Below are 16,265 nucleotides of genomic sequence, written 5' to 3'. Positions count from 1 at the left end.
CAATTCTCAAAAAAGGAGGCTAAAATCATTATATGAAAGATTTGGTGGGAATAGGACATATCCATGTGTCAAGGTGTAGGTTTATTGCTAATTACCTACAAAAACAATTTTAGACAACTGATTGAATTCTTAAGTGACCATAGGAAAATCTGCATTTTCCTTAGGTTACTCAATCAGTTTGGATACATTTTTTTCTAGAAACTTATCATATGTTTATTTCATACACACAGCTGTATACACATATATAATATGTACACAATTACATATATAAATTTATGTATTGATTTCTTACTAATTACAGGTACCTTTATGTGTTTGGGCTAAAGCTCTCCTAATCTATCTAATCTAATCTAATCTAATCTAATCTAATCTAATCTAATCTAATCTAATCTAATCTAATCTAATGGTGTGTCAACTTGCTTTACAGGCATTCTGATCTGAAGTACCTCTTATTATTTGTGAACTGTTCTTGCCAAAAATATTTACTCTGAGTCTAGACATAATATTTGGTCTGGAGATAATTCAGAGGACAGAGGGTACAGTTAAGCACCAGTGGGAGAGAATAGTCAGATACTCCCATATTTAGAATGTGGACCATTTTATAAGACAATTGGCCTGGCCTGGCCACCTCAGGCCACATGTATATATGGCCTTTAAAAACATGGTGAAAGTTCCCACTTAAAAGGTACAAAAAAAGACAAAAACAAAAAAACAAAACCAAAAACTATTCAGTAAATATCGATTTGATCTAATAAAAACTTGTAAAAGACATTGTTGACATTATTGGGGGAATTAAAAAATGACCTGACTGAATATTAGATGATGTCACAGATTTATTGTTCGATTACCTAGGGATAATAATAGTATCTTTTAACTTTTCTTATAATGGATGCATGACAAAGTATCTGGGGGTAGTTATATTTCAACATACATGGAAATTGTTCAATTATACACATACACATGAATCTATAGATAATATTTAGATATATATTATCAATTCATCTTCAAAAGAGCTAGCATGTAGCTTATCCCATCTGTCAGTATCTTCAATGAATAACCAATGTTCCTCAATTTGAGTTACACATTAAAATAACAGGGTAGCTTAAAACAATGTTAACAACAAAACAACACTTAAGCCCTTATCTTACCCCAGGAGATTCTAGTTCAAGTGATTCTGTTTATAGTCTAGGTATCCATATTTTTAAAAAGCTTCCAAGTTGATTCTAACATGTATGCATAAAAAGATCACAACACAAGTCAATTAGCTAACTGTGGTCTAGGGTTGAGAGGACTACAATATGAGTATAATATTGCATAGGGAGAGAGAGCGGGGAGCCCCAATTCATCTATCCTTATGTAGCTTAATCCCTATATTTAAAACACACACACAAAAAAAACCACAACAACAACAAATAAAACTTTTGACACCTTAACAACTAAACCACTAAATTTAAATTGTTTTTTCTTACCAAAATATTTGAGGACTTACACATGTTAACACTATCTAAAATCTATAGATATTGATATTAGTATATGCTGTATTTAATGAAAATTTTTAATTTTATTTTGGGACTAGAAAATGTCAAAGCCCAAAGACTGAGATCAATGGCCTTGCATCAAAATACGCAGGCTCTGGTACATCAGAGAGTCACAGAAGTTACTTAAATTCTCTTTGTTTTAGTTTCTTCTTTTGTAAAACTTCTGTGACAGAAATCATTATGTGGTTGTTTTAATTAATTGTGGAAATGTATGAGAAACACTTATAAACACTGAGAAAGAAGTCAGTAAATGTTGGTCATTATTATTATTCCATAAAGTGACAGGTTTTTAACGCGTAATAGGACAAGAAGGTCTGGTATGTATTTGGCCTTAATAGTTTCACAAATATTGTGTTTTATTATACTTCATATTAGTGAAGATTTCAAAATCTGGACTCTTACAAAATTTGAAAATGGCAAGAAGACTTCTTGTCACCTACAAAACATCCTTCTTAAACTTCAGTGCTCACCTTTCACCCGGAAATGTAGGCAAAACTCCTGAGAGTGATACCTTTTAGTTCTTCCTGTTGAAGTTTTTGATCTGTGTTTACACTGAAGTATGTATTCAGAGTCACTAAAAAGACAGTGGTGACTTAAGATCTAAGTAATATATATTGTCATTCCAAGGTGTTCCTGTTATGTTGTGGTTATGTATTTCTTTACATTGAAATATTTATTCCATTCTCATAAAGTATGAATCAATCTCTTTTCTTGGCATTGATAATTGTATCTATACTTTTTCATATTCCAGTTTTCCAGTGATATTTTATGTAGTTAAAACAATTAAGCTATAATGGTAACTTAATGTGCTTGTTTAACCATTATTTCTTTTTATTCTTAAATTATATGATTGCTTGCACTATTCCTTTGCAATAAAATTTTAATACATGTTTTACAGATTTTTGCTATAAATGTGATTTATATATCACTGCCTCCATTCAAATATCCTCTCCTCAAGCTCATTTACATTCTTTGTTCTCTACTTCCTACCTGTTTGGTTTTTATGCTTTACATGCAATTCATTATGTCCTTTAACTTAGAGTCAGTTTTTCTTTCTAAGAAATACTATCACCCTGGTGGAACCCACCAAATTCTGCACAATGACATATTTTTCCCATTATGTTTCTAAATTTCTAAAGAAAAAGAGATCACCTCTAATGAAATCTAATACTGATGAAGTAAGATTTCTTGTTGCTTTAACTACCACCTGCACATCTTGTGTATTTTTCTGGAGCTCTTCTGTACTGTTTGTTTAACTGATGGTATAAGCACTTCCCATTAGAGGATGTATCCTCTTCAGTGCTTCAAACAGCTCCACAGCACAGAGCTGACATTGAATATTTATTTAAGAAAATGAGGCAGCACAAGCTATATATTGTGAAAACATACAGTTGTGTGTTGTTGTTTTTTTCGAGATTTGTGAATTTGGAGAAAAAAAATATGTACTTTAGAAGTGCCTATGATACAAAACTGTATTTTGGAAAGCATTCTATGAAGTATGGGTCTTCAAATTGTAGGAAAAATGTGAAACTTAAATTACATATTAGTATGAGAGAAGAAAGAACAAATCTGCTTTAATTATTTTTTTTAAGTCAGTTTCTAGGTCCTGGAGAAGAGATTTCAACTCTAAACTGAAATACATTTACACAAACTTATATTTAATTAAGCTGAGAACGCAACAAAGAAACTTTAGCATGTAGATACTATATACAAATTTTAATAGATTTTGTTTCTTTCAAACAATGTTCACTCTGTTAAAAATGAGTAACAGAAACACTGAGTTTGAGGGAAAAACGAGTATGAATCAGATGACGTACCAAAAAAAACCCAAAAAATTCAAATGATATGATATTCATTTGAGGAAAAGAAAATTTTAAAAGAAAGGTACAGTGTAATTTTATTTATTAGCATTGCCAACTATTTATCTAGGAAAAGTTTGATAATATCATGTCTATATAAGGATAAGCCTAAAAGAGTCTTTCAGTATTCCTTAATGCCTATATATCTTTGTTGAAACCTGAAATGTTCATTTTCCTATGTATGCATCTTATTAAATAGAAAGATAATTTCATTAAAATTTGATAAATAGGAATTAATATGACACGCTTTGTATAATCAGCATTCTCTAACTTTAGTTTTTATGATATAATACATTTGCACATACACCCAATGATACAAATATATAGTACATTTTTATAAGACCCTTTATGAAGTACTATTATTATCTCCAGGTAACAATGAGAAAAAATAAGTTTGTATGAGGATAAGTAAATTTAATCATGCACCACTTGACAAAGGTAATTATTTTAACAACTAATGTTTATTAACTATCATGTAAGGAAAATACAATTTTCATATTGTTATATAATAGATAACACATTATATAAATAGAGAGACCAGACAATATAATAGTTAATATTTATTTTTTCACTTATTATGTGTCAGTGTTTTCTCAATTGTAATTCAATTAAACCTCACAAGGATCCTATGTGGATTATACTATTGTTATTTGCATCTTACAAATAAGGAAAACGAGCAGACATAATTTTCTCGATATTGCACAGAAAGTGATAGAGCCGGAGTCTGAACCCAGGCAATTAGGTTCAGGATCCATTTCTTATATTATATTTATAGAGGCAGTTGCTGGGAGATGGGGTTAGGTATACATTTCATTTTGTATCTTTTGCTCCTCTGAGGTGTTTTTTTCGTTGTTTTTTTTTCCTCCAATTACATTTTTTGGACAAATACTTTGATATGAGGAAAATATATTATTCCCATTTTTTATATAAACATTAGATCATATGGCACTCTTTCTACCATCAAACAAAAATTAGAAATGCAAAAAATACATTACAAAAATTTCATTACAAAATGAAATAAAAATGAGAAACTTGTTTGGATTTAAATGAATAGTAGAAAAACAACTCAGGAAATTAGTAAAACTCCAAAAAAATATACATTTCAAACAAATTACTTTCATTTTGTACTTAATTTTTACAGATATGAAAACTGTACTGTAATGCTTTACAATGCTTTAAAAACGCTTTAGAAAAATCAGTAAGAAAATACGTACCACTTTAATTAAACACAATCTTTCTTTTAAAAAAGTGTTATTTAGTGGGGCTCTATGATGTATCACAATCATTATTTATTCAAGCTTGGTAACAAAATCAAAATGAAAGGATCATTGCTCTCATTTTACAAAGGAGGAAACTGAGCTTTAGAAAGATTAAACGGATTGGAAACCAAGTGTCTTTGACTAAAAATGTGTCTTTTTTCACACTAAACACTGCCTCTTACTCAATCCAATGAAGCTACTCTATATATGTTCATTTAAAGAGAGTATGATTGTTTCTCAGTCAGCTAGGTTTTGTTATGGGTAGAATTGTTCCCCCCCACCCCACCCCACCCACACACACAAATTCATATTTTGAAGTCCTCACCCCCCAGTCCCTCAGAATGGACTATTTTTGGAGACAAGGTCTTTAAAAAATTAAAAGGAGATCCTTAGGGTGGGTCCACACAGACATAGAAACCAATCCTGCTGACACCTTGACGTCAGACTTCTAGCCTGAAGTATTGTGACAAATTTTCTGTTGTTTTTTTCTTACCCCATGAAGCAGAAAATTCTCCAAAAACAGTCAACCAAAATACTCCAATGTCCCCATGCCTTACGAGAGCACAAAAGATAACTGGTATCTTCTGAAACTGAGAAAAAGCCAAGAGGCCTAAGTGTTCGCTGGTCAACTTCACAGAGTCATCAATGAGTCCTCCTTTACAGTTAATCATATGCTCTCCCGGCCCCTACTGTACTTTCTTTGCACAGAACTACCATGGAATGTCTAAAGAGACTCCCATGTTTCTTTCACAACCTTCATCTTTAGTCATACTAAAATTGAATTGAAAACAAACACTGAAATTTACCAGCTTTCTGGCATATTACTTAACCCTTTTTCCTCTCTGTAAACAAGGGAAAATAAAACAGGCAGATCAATCCTCAGCCCCACTCTCCACTCCCCCTCCCCAGTCTACTTAGTCCTCAATATTCTCCTTCAAAATAAATGACACTATTCACTTATTTTCTCAGGCGAAGTTTTTGGAGCATTAGTGAATTTCCTCTTTCCTACACAACCCTTATTAAAAATGTCAGCAAACCCTACTGGCATTAGCCTCAATACATATACAGAAGATTCTGACCAATGTCCAACACCTCTGGTGATACCATCATAATGTAAGGTACAGCTTTAAAATTCGACTACACACTAAAGTCTTTAAAATAGGAGTATTTTACCTCAAAGTTGATTTAATGATTTAATGCAATGCTAGTTTTAAGAAATCAATTTCCAGATTTTCAACTTTCTTATGGACTTGTTCCTAATATCACTTCCCTGAAAATAAACATATGTCATATTTATTTTCTAACATTACCAAGAAAAAAAAAGCATAGTCATACTCGTATATCTTAATAGAATGCATTACTCTGGGATGCGGAAAACTCTGAGGCACCAAGCAAAACACCTTAACTATTGGTTTGAGAAGACTTCTACAAGGAATATTCAAGGTATTTCAAAACCATAGAGCTTTGAGTGTTTTAAGTTGCAAACATTTTTAATAATAAATGTCCTAGAATCAATTCATTATATTGGAAATGGATTTTCAAAAGATTATATTTTTAGAGCAATTTTCGGTTCACAGCAAAACTGGGAGAAAGTTTCAGAGATTTCCCATATGCCTTCTGCCTCCCTCTCCACTACCAACATCCTCTAGCAGAGTGCTTTGTTTGTTACAATTGACGGACACACATGAACACATCAGAATCACCCAAAGTCCATAGTTTATACACAGTTCATCCATTCACTTACTGAAGGACATCTTGGTTGCTTCCCAATTTTGGCAATTATGTGTAATGCTTCTACTATGTATCTCCATGTCCAAGTTTTTGTGTGGATATAAGTTTTCAATTCTTTTGGATAAATACCAAGGAGTGCGATTGCTAGATCATATGGTAAGACTATGTTTAGTTTTGTAAGCAACCCACCAAACTGTCTTCCAAAGTGGCTCTACTACCATTTTGCATTCCCACCACCAATAATGACAGTTCCTGTTGTCCCACATCTTTACCAGCATTTGGTGTTGACAGTGTTCTGGATTTTGGCCATTCTAATAGCAGTTTAGTGGTATTTCATTGTTGTTTTAATTTGCATCTCCCTAATGACATATGATGTGGAACATCTTTTCATATGTGTATTTACCATCTGTACATCTTCTTCAGTGAGTTGTCTGTTAAGGTCATTGGCCCATTTTTTAGTTGGGTTGTTTGTTTTTGTTGTGTTTTTAAAGTTCTTTGTATATTTTGGCTAACAGTCCTTTATTAGATATGTCCTTTGCAAAAATTTCTCCCAGTCAGTGGCTTGTCTTCTCATCCTCTGGACATTATCTTTCAGAGAGAAGTTTTTCATTTTAATGAAGTCCAGCCTGTCAATTCTTTCACGGACTATGCCTTTGGTTTGTATCTAAAAAGTCACTGTAATACCCCAAATCATCTGGGTTTACACTTATGCTATCTTCAAGGAGTTTTATAGTTTTGTCTTACATTTAAGTCTGTGATCCTTTTTGAGTTATGTGAAGGGTTAAGGTCTGTGTCTAGATTCATTTTTCTTTTTTTTTTTTTGCATGTAGGTATCCAGTTTTTCCAGCACTATTTGTTGAAAAGACTATCTTGGCTCCATTACATTGCCTTTGTTCCTTTGTCAAGGATCAATTGACTGTATTTATGTGGATGTATTTCTAGGCTCTCTAATCTGTTCCATTGATCTATTTGTCTATTCTTTCATTGATACCATACGGTCTTGATTACTGTAGGTTTATGGTAAGTCGTGAAGTTGAGAAGTGTCAGTCTTCCAACGTTGTTGTTCTCCTTCAATACTGTGTTGGCTGTTCTGGATCTTTTGCCTCTCCATATAAACTTCAGAATCAATTTGTTGATATCCATGAAATAACTTGCTGGTGTTTTCATTGGTAATTCATCGAATCTACAGATCAAGTTGGGAAGAACTGATATCTTGAGAATATTGACTCTTCCTATTCATAAACACAGGGTATATCTCCATTTATTTAGTACTTTTTTATGTTTGTTCAGCAGTTGTTTTTTATTTTTGTTTTTAACCTGGCATTATATATGACGTATGTTTTATATCTGATTTCCTGCTCTATTAGACTCTAAATTCCATAAGGACAGCAACTTTTATTTGCTTACTGCTATATTTCCAGCAATTAGGAGAATTCCTAATATATAGTAGGCTCTCACTTAAGACCTGATGAACAACTGAATGGTACTTTATAGGGTTGTTCTGGGAATTAAATAATATAATTTGTTGTATTATTAATATAAAGTACTTAGTCTAGTACCAAGTAATATGATAAACATTAATTAAATACTAATAATACTTAAACAGTATTAACAATATACCAATCACTTTCCTAAGGTTTTACTCATTTAACCTTTATTCAAAATTCTATGAGATACATGGTATTATCATTATTCAATTTAATAGATGAGGAAACTAAGACATAAAGAGATTAACCTGCCCCAAATCTCAGGTAATAAGTACTAGAAGTTGAACTGAGGAAATCTGGCTCCAAAACTTATGCTTTTCTTTTTTTTTTTTTTAAATCAGTGTACTTCTCTTTTAATCACTATGCTTCTCTAATGGCGTTCAATAATAGTTGACTTTTAATTATGAGTATTACTATTAATACTATTACTAGCATCATCATTTCAGGAATGTGAACTTTAAACAGAACTCCATTTGGTTTTCATATATTCCACATTGAGAAAACTTGATCAGTATATTGAAAAATTTGGAAATTTAAGAATTTGTGACAATGAAGACAGTTTTCTTTTTATTGTTAATTCTAGAATTCACTCCATCTTTGTACTTTATCACTATTGCAATTGTTAATGTGTAACATTGATAGCAGAATGAGCAATTTATAACCTAGTCTGTTAATTAACCTACCTCAGATGCCCAGTATAGGGTTGGTATAAGTTAGGTGGCCATTAAATATTTGTTGAAAAAATTAATGCATGAATGAATAGATGCATGAATGAAAAGTTTATAAGTATAGAAAGAAGTCTTTAAGTTAGTTGATGATTTCTGCAGGAATCTTCACTTAGTGTATTCTTTTTGTACTTAGTTCACAGAGAAGCCTTTCTCATTGTGCTATTTTAATACGGTAACATTAAATTCAGGCACAATTACAATTGTTTTCTAAATGAGTAGGGATAGAATTCCACTTCTTTGGCTTTTTGCGGTCTAAAATGTAAACGCTCAAATGTTTTATTTGCTAATGCATCATACATTTAGTAAGAGAGACTTTTCCTAATTCTCCTTTTGAACAAAATTACTTGGGACAAAATCTGGTTTTCCCAGATCATATTTAATTGAATATCATTCCAATGTAATCTTAAAGGCCACTCCAAACTTAAGTTTTTCCCTCCTGTGCCCATTTTAAAACGCCTAAATTTTCAAGCAAGCCTCCATCTTGCTTTCTTAGAGTTGGTGCACTCATTCATTCATTCATTCATTCATTCATTCAGTTTTCCTTGGTTCTTGTATTCTCAAAGCATTTTTCAAAGCAAAACTGGGAGGTGAATGAAATCAGTAAAATCTGTCTGAGAGGTTAAACTCAAAATTATGTGTGTGGCAAATAGTTGCACAGAATTATACGGCTAGATCTTTTGAAACCAATTTCAATGCTCTCTCTTCTATATAGCAGGCAAGTGTATTAGGTCCTAGCACTAAAAGAAAACTAAGGCACGTTCTCTGTTTCATGGAGAATCACAAGTCAAACAGGGGTTGTAAATTAATCTTTATCTCTGACTCTCAGTTTCACTGCACAGCTTTTTCAATCTCTGGAAAATATTGCTATAGCCATCCTCAAATGCTCCAAACTATTGCTGGAAATATTTTTATACTTCAGTATCAAAGTTGAAAAATAGGCTGATGGGATTCCTGAAACTCTAATTCTTCAGTAATAAGTGTATGACATTCCTGCTTGATATCGCAATGCTCTACACCTTGAACACCTGGATGATGTCCAGAATCTTCGTTTCAAATGTGCTTTTCATACATTGCCTACATATAGAATCTAAGAACACAAAAGGAAATTTAGGCTGTGGCTTTAAATATGACTGCAGATGCCAGTGATGAGAATAAATTATTTCTAGGAGGAAAGCTTCCTCAAATGGGGTTCTCTCAGAAAAAATAATGGTAATCTTTCAGTGCACATACATTTTAAATGTATCTACGGACACATGTTTAACATTAGACACAAGAAAGTCCCTGTTAGTGACATGAAATCAGAGGAAAATGGTTGACATAGGTGCCATATTTCTTAGTAGAAAGTAATAATAAGAAAGTGGATGTAAAGACTGACCATGACTACAGTGGCGGAGCTGTTGCACAGGGGCTGATCCTACAGAGCACAATTCACTTTAGCAGGACTCTGTTGCCTGCCCAGCCTGCCCTTTGGGTGTGTCATCCTTGGAGGCATCTGGGTAGTGCTCTGGCTTAATCCAACGCTGGCCACCAGGCATGCCAGCCTCAGGGCCTCCTAGAAGGGGCCCTGCTATAGGCCAAATTCAGCCACAGCCTGTGCTCTGCATGGGGCCACCTGGCATGAGCCACAAAGCAATCAATCCACAGATGGCTACCACTCATGCTAGGCTTACAGGTGCCTCAAGAGTCCAAGACATGAACCAAGGCCAGCTGTCACTAGTGTTGGGGTTAGGACTACTCAGCCAGAGGTACAGGACACACCAAAGCCAAATGCTGCTTTTTTGAGGTTTACTGAATCTTTAAGAGATTTTTATGAAAGTCTGCAGTATGAGCCAAGGCAGGCCATATGTATAGAAAAGCCACTGAAAGTGACTTGGGTGTTCCCCAAATTTGGGTGGGGCAGAAGTCCCAGGAAATAACCAGAGTGGGGTGAACAGTGTTAGTGAAGTTGATGCAGACTCAGATATTGCAGCCACGTGCCTCTGAAAGATGAAAGGGGGAGGGCTCAACAATGAAACAATGGCTTTCTCCAGCTCCTCCACCCAATAGAAATCTGCCCCTCCAGCTTTTGCTCTGAAGCCAGACAACTCAGTTATTCTCCCCTTCCTCTCCCCACATAATCCTGGTGTGCCACTGGGCCCCACAGGACACCTACTACAAAAGGCCACTCTACTAACACCAGGAGGCACAGCAGCCGTACCTAATACGTAGAAGCAAAAAATGGGGAGATGAAGAAATATGATCTGAATAAAAGAACAGAAAAAAGCTCCAGAAAAACTAAACAAAATGGAGACAAGCAATATACCAAACAGAGAGTTCAAAACACAGGTTATAAGGATGGTCAATGATCTCAGGGAGAACTTCAACAAAGAGATAGGAAACCTAAAAATGAAGACAGAAAACATAAAAAAAAAAAAAAAAAAATAGTCAGAAATAAAGAATACAATAACTGAATAAAAAATGCATTGGGGAAATCAACAGATTAGATGAAGCAGAGGATCAAATCAGCTATTTAGAAGGTAGCATAAAACACGCAAACAGAACAGCAAAAAGATAAAAGAACCCAAAATAATGATGACAGTTTAAGGGGCCTCTTGGACAATATCAGGGTACCAACACTGGCATCATAGGGGTACCAGAAGGAGAATAGAGCAAGGAATTGAAAACCTATTTGAAAAAATAATAACAGAAAACTTCCCTAACCTGGCAAACAAAATAGACACACAAGCCCAGGAAGCAAGAGAGTCCCAAATAAAATGAACAAAAAGAGGCCCACACCAAAATACATCATAATTAAAATGCCAAAGATTAAAGACAAAGAAAGAATCTTAAAAGCAACAAGGGAAAAGCAAGAAAAGAATCTTAAAACCTACAAGGGAGCTCCCATAAGAATGTCAGCTGATTCCTCAAAAGAAACTTTGCAAGCCAGAAGGGATTGGCATAAATATTCAAAGTGACGAAAAGCAACGACCTACAACCAAGATTACTCTACCCAGCAAAGCTATCATTTAGAATCAAAGGAGAGATAAAGAGCTTCCAAGACAGGAAAAACTAAAGGAGTTCATCACCACCAAACCAATATTACAAGAAATGTTAGAGGGACTTCTTTAAGAATGAAAAAAAAAAAAAAAAAAAAAAAAAATCAAAAATATAAATAAAATAGGAATAATTACATATCTTTCAACAATTACTTTAAATGTTAAATGTAAATGGATGAAATGCTCCAATAAAAAGATAGGGTGGCTGAACGGATAAGAAAACAAGACCCTTCATATGACACCTACGAAAGACTCACTTCAGATTGAAAGACACAAACAGACTGCAAGTAAAGACCCAGTAATCCCAATTCTCGGTATTTATCTCAAGAAACCCAAAATGTTACTATGAGGGGATGTGTGCATCCATATGTTCATTACAGCATTGTTTACAATGGCCAAAGATACGGAGGCAGCCTGGGTACCTGTCGATGGAAGAATGGATAAAGAGAACATGGTACATATATACGATGGAATATTGCTCATCCATGGAAGGGAATGGGTTCTTGCCATCTGCAGTGACATGAATGGACCTGGAGGGTATTGTGCTGAGTGGAGTTTCAGACAGAGCAAGACAGGTACGATGTGATTTCACTTATATGTAGTATCTGAAGAACAAATGAATAAACAAACAAAACAGAAACAAATTCATAGATACAGAGAAGATTTTTATGTTTGCCAGATGGAAGATGGTTTGTGGGAGTAGGGGAAACAAGGGGAAGGGATTAAGTATAAATTTGTAGTTACAAAATAGTCATGGGGATGTAAAGTAAAACATAGGGAATATAGTCAATAATATTGTAATAACTATATATAGTGCCAGGTGGGTGTTAAACTAGTCAGGGAGATCACTTGTTAAATTATATAAATGTCTAACCATATGTTGTACACCTGAAATTAATATCAAACAATATTGAATGTCAACTATAATTGATGAATTTAAAAACGGGAAAAAAGAAATAAATATGACTCTAAAATACGAATGTCTGCTGTTACAAAAGCATCTAATGGTAATAAAACGTGAGGAAATAAACATTAGAAAATAGCACACCACCACCACCAGATTTCCTGAGTTTACCATTTCACTTAACAGTTGTAAATGAAGGTGTTTAATTGTTTATTTAAACATTATTAAAAACAAATAAACATTATTGGGGGGGGAGGGAAGGGGACTGGAGGTCATAGGCAAGTTGATAGGAATTCCCAAACTTCCCTCATATATTACCTGAGTGATGACTGCTCCAAGAGCTGAGAAACCATGGGGAAAAGCAAGAGGAGTGACAGTTAGGCAAATATAGAGTAGACTTCACCCTCAGTGATCAAAGAAGAATACAATCACACTGTATTTTTTTAAAATAAAGAATGAGGTATAATATATGGCAAGGTTATAAAAAGTTTGGTATATTCTGATAATAATAAAAAAATGCAAATGTAACTGACTGTAAGTAACCTATTCTTCACTATAGACCACAATCCTGGCACCAACACAAAATAAAATAATTTCTAATTAATACAGCTGTTTATGATGCTTGTTTAAACAATGATGGAAATTAGGACGATCTAAACTGAACCCCCTTAAAAGTCAGAAAAGAATGAAAAAATTGAAGGTCAATAGTCATATACAAAGGCCCATCTAATCACAGTAAAGTGTGGGGATAAGTGTTTATAACTAATTACACAAAAGTTAAGATCTGTCACCTTATTTAAATATAGAAAGAGATGAACAGAAACTGAATTCAGTTTGACTACAAGAATTCCAGTTTGAAAGGATTCCAGGGATTGCTTATTATAAGACTTTTACAGATGAACATCTTTATTTCAGAACTGAACTACATTTTGGTGTCGCCTCCAGGTATAATCAGTGCCTCAGAATGAAATAATAAAAGGTGTAGTTCGGTGAAGTCTAAGTTACAACCCTACACAGTATGTGAGGTGACTGGCTATACCACAGTCTAATTAGGAGACAGACACAACACCAGCAATTCGAATAAGGAAAATTTAATATAAAGAATTATCAACTAGCTAAAAAGGTGGTTAACTACCCAAAGAGGTAAATAAGGAGTGGTTTAGGGGTACACAAGTAGCAACAGCAGAACACCGCTATTGCCTATTGAGCAGAAGAAGAGGGAATGAGGCAGGAAGTTATACATGCAGAAGAGGCCCTCACTCCCAGTGCAAGTCAGACACCTTTGGAGAGGTGTGACTACCGCAGTCACTTTGCTGGTGAAAGAGTTACTTGCTAGAGTGTGTAGGCCCCAGAGCCTGAGGATTACAGGTAGTCCTTGGGTGTTGTCTCCAGGAAGGCCCAGAATCTTATGAGAAGGTTTAAGCTACAGTTTAGCCATAAGGTAAATGCTATCACATTTCCCGCACGTGGAAAGCAGCCCTCTGGAAAATGGAAGCAATGTCCGTTTCTGCTGTTCTGGCTTTGTAGGATCCCTCCAGTCCCTGAAACTGGCCACGCCTAACATCAAGTCAGGTGGCAAAGGACAAACATCACTAGTATCCAGTTCTTGTAACCAAGAAATATCAAAAAATCATTTGAAGAGAGGCCTTAAAATTCATAATTAGCTTGCTATTACTTCCACCATTTTTGGTTGTGGAAATTGATAAAGGTAAGATCTGTGGAAGATCAGATATGTACACTTACAGTAACAATCATTTCTTGGTTCTTATTTCTAAATCTGGTTACCTGTTATATCATTCTGACCTCAAACTATTTACCAAGAAATCATGCTGGTGGCATTATTTACCAACATAGCTTTTTTATTGCTGTATAGATAAAGCACTTAAACTTGAAGTGCACAACTCAATAATTTTTTACAACTATATACACTCATATAACTGCCACCCAAGACCAGATAATAAAGTCTATTACCAGCACCCTGGAAGCCTAATTCTTGCTCTTGCAAATCAGTAATCATTTATATTTTAAAGGTTCCCTTAAAAAATCTTTACTCCTTATCTTATTTATTTAGTATAACTAATAGAAACTACAAAGAAAAATAATAATGCATCCTTTTGGAAACTAGGCATGCAAGAAACTAGTTAAACACTTATTTAATTTTATCATTTTATATTTCTTTCTAACGTTGTCCAATCATTGCCAATAGAAATGATTGTGCTACTCTTCTTTCTGTGTGACTTGATGATAATTAGCAATTGCTCATTATTTCAGAGGAAAAAGGATTGAAATGTAAAGAACACATACAACCTCAAATATCCTCCTGCACTTTTTCATAGAAATAGAGATGGAATTCAAGATTTTGAGAATAATTTTCCACTAATACCAAACAGTCCCCTTAATTTGAGAAAATTCTACATGTGTGCAAAGTAACAACAGCAACAACAAATGACTAGCAATAATGTGGGTTACTAAGGAAGTTCAATACATGCAAAAACAAAATTTTCAGTACATAATATACTGTTTTCTTCAAAACTCATAGAAATTAACATATTAACAACTGTAGAACATATTTTTGCTATATCATTTTATTACAAATAGTGAAAGGAAAGTAACACATTAAATAGGAAAAGCAGAGTTTTCCCTGATATTTTAAGACAACATTTGGATTTTAGAACTGTTCAAACTCTTCGGTTGAATAAATTTAACCAATTAACCAGTATGAGCTCAGTAATCCAAGAGGCTCAAGAAATTTGATATTATAAGTTTTTCCTTATTCCCACGTATTAGTAAGTTTCTGAAAACCTATTTTAATATTTTACTGTATTATCATATAGAATTTTAAAAATTGTCATTTTGAAGTTTGACACATTCAACTACATAATTTATTTTTTTCCTACTAGCTTTCCATCACAAGTCAAAAGTCTTTGAACTTATGATTAGGCCTCATAGCCTGAAGGTGGTGAGTGTTTTTCCAGAAGGTTTTCAGATTTTTTTTTTAAATGCCTGCCTCCACTGGACTCCGTTCAATTTTTTCTAATGGGAAGCATACTTTAAAAAGCCTTGATTTCATGTTTTTAATATATTATTTTACTTTATTGCTCTTCCCTGAGAGCACTTACAATCAACTTATTTTTAAAAGTTTTATATTTGGTAATATTTTGTTGGTTCTTTGTTTCCTGTTATAATGGGCTTTCAAAAATTAAACGAATTTGCAGATTTCCCAAACAAACACATCCGTACAGGACAGTGTGATACTAGAAGGTTCCTGAAATTAAGTAATACAATGTAAATGCTTTCTGCATTACCCATTTGCTGCATAGAAAGTGAGGAAGATTGCCAATGGATTTATTTTAAGGAGGAAACTACTATTTTGAAATAAAATACAAAGTTTACTACATAGAACATATTTTATTCTTAATTATGTTCAATTTGGGAGTATCCTCTTGCATTTATATATAAGGAAATGATGTCAAGAGCTGACTTATTATTTTTAAAGACAAAGGTTATCACACACAAATTACTTTTTCTAGTAATTTGAAGTGTATGTTCACTTCAAATCATTTTAATGAATGAGCACTGTATAGTTTCATGAAATGTACATGTATAAAATGTACAAAAAATAATGCTGTATTTAACATTTAGCCACCTTAAGCGTAACGGCTGTGGATGCTACTCCTACTTCCTTCATCCTCGCTGAGGAAGGATATTTGGTCACACTTACTCC

At 33.8% G+C, this 16,265-nt stretch overlaps 1 protein-coding gene across 1 annotated transcript in view; it reads right to left on the bottom strand.

Annotated features, from left to right (window-relative positions):
• Nucleotides 1–16,265, bottom strand: part of AGMO (alkylglycerol monooxygenase) — a 299,173-nt gene that overhangs the window by 269,904 nt on the left and 13,004 nt on the right. The gene's annotated exons all lie outside the window — the stretch shown is intronic.

The sequence above is a fragment of the Rhinolophus sinicus genome, chromosome 4 (assembly GCF_057876585.1).
Source record: "Rhinolophus sinicus isolate RSI-liver-muscle chromosome 4, RSI-T2T, whole genome shotgun sequence".
NCBI classification, from domain to species: Eukaryota; Metazoa; Chordata; class Mammalia; order Chiroptera; family Rhinolophidae; genus Rhinolophus; species Rhinolophus sinicus.
The sequence above is the reverse complement of the archived record's forward strand: the minus strand, read 5'-3'. Positions and strand labels throughout refer to the sequence as shown.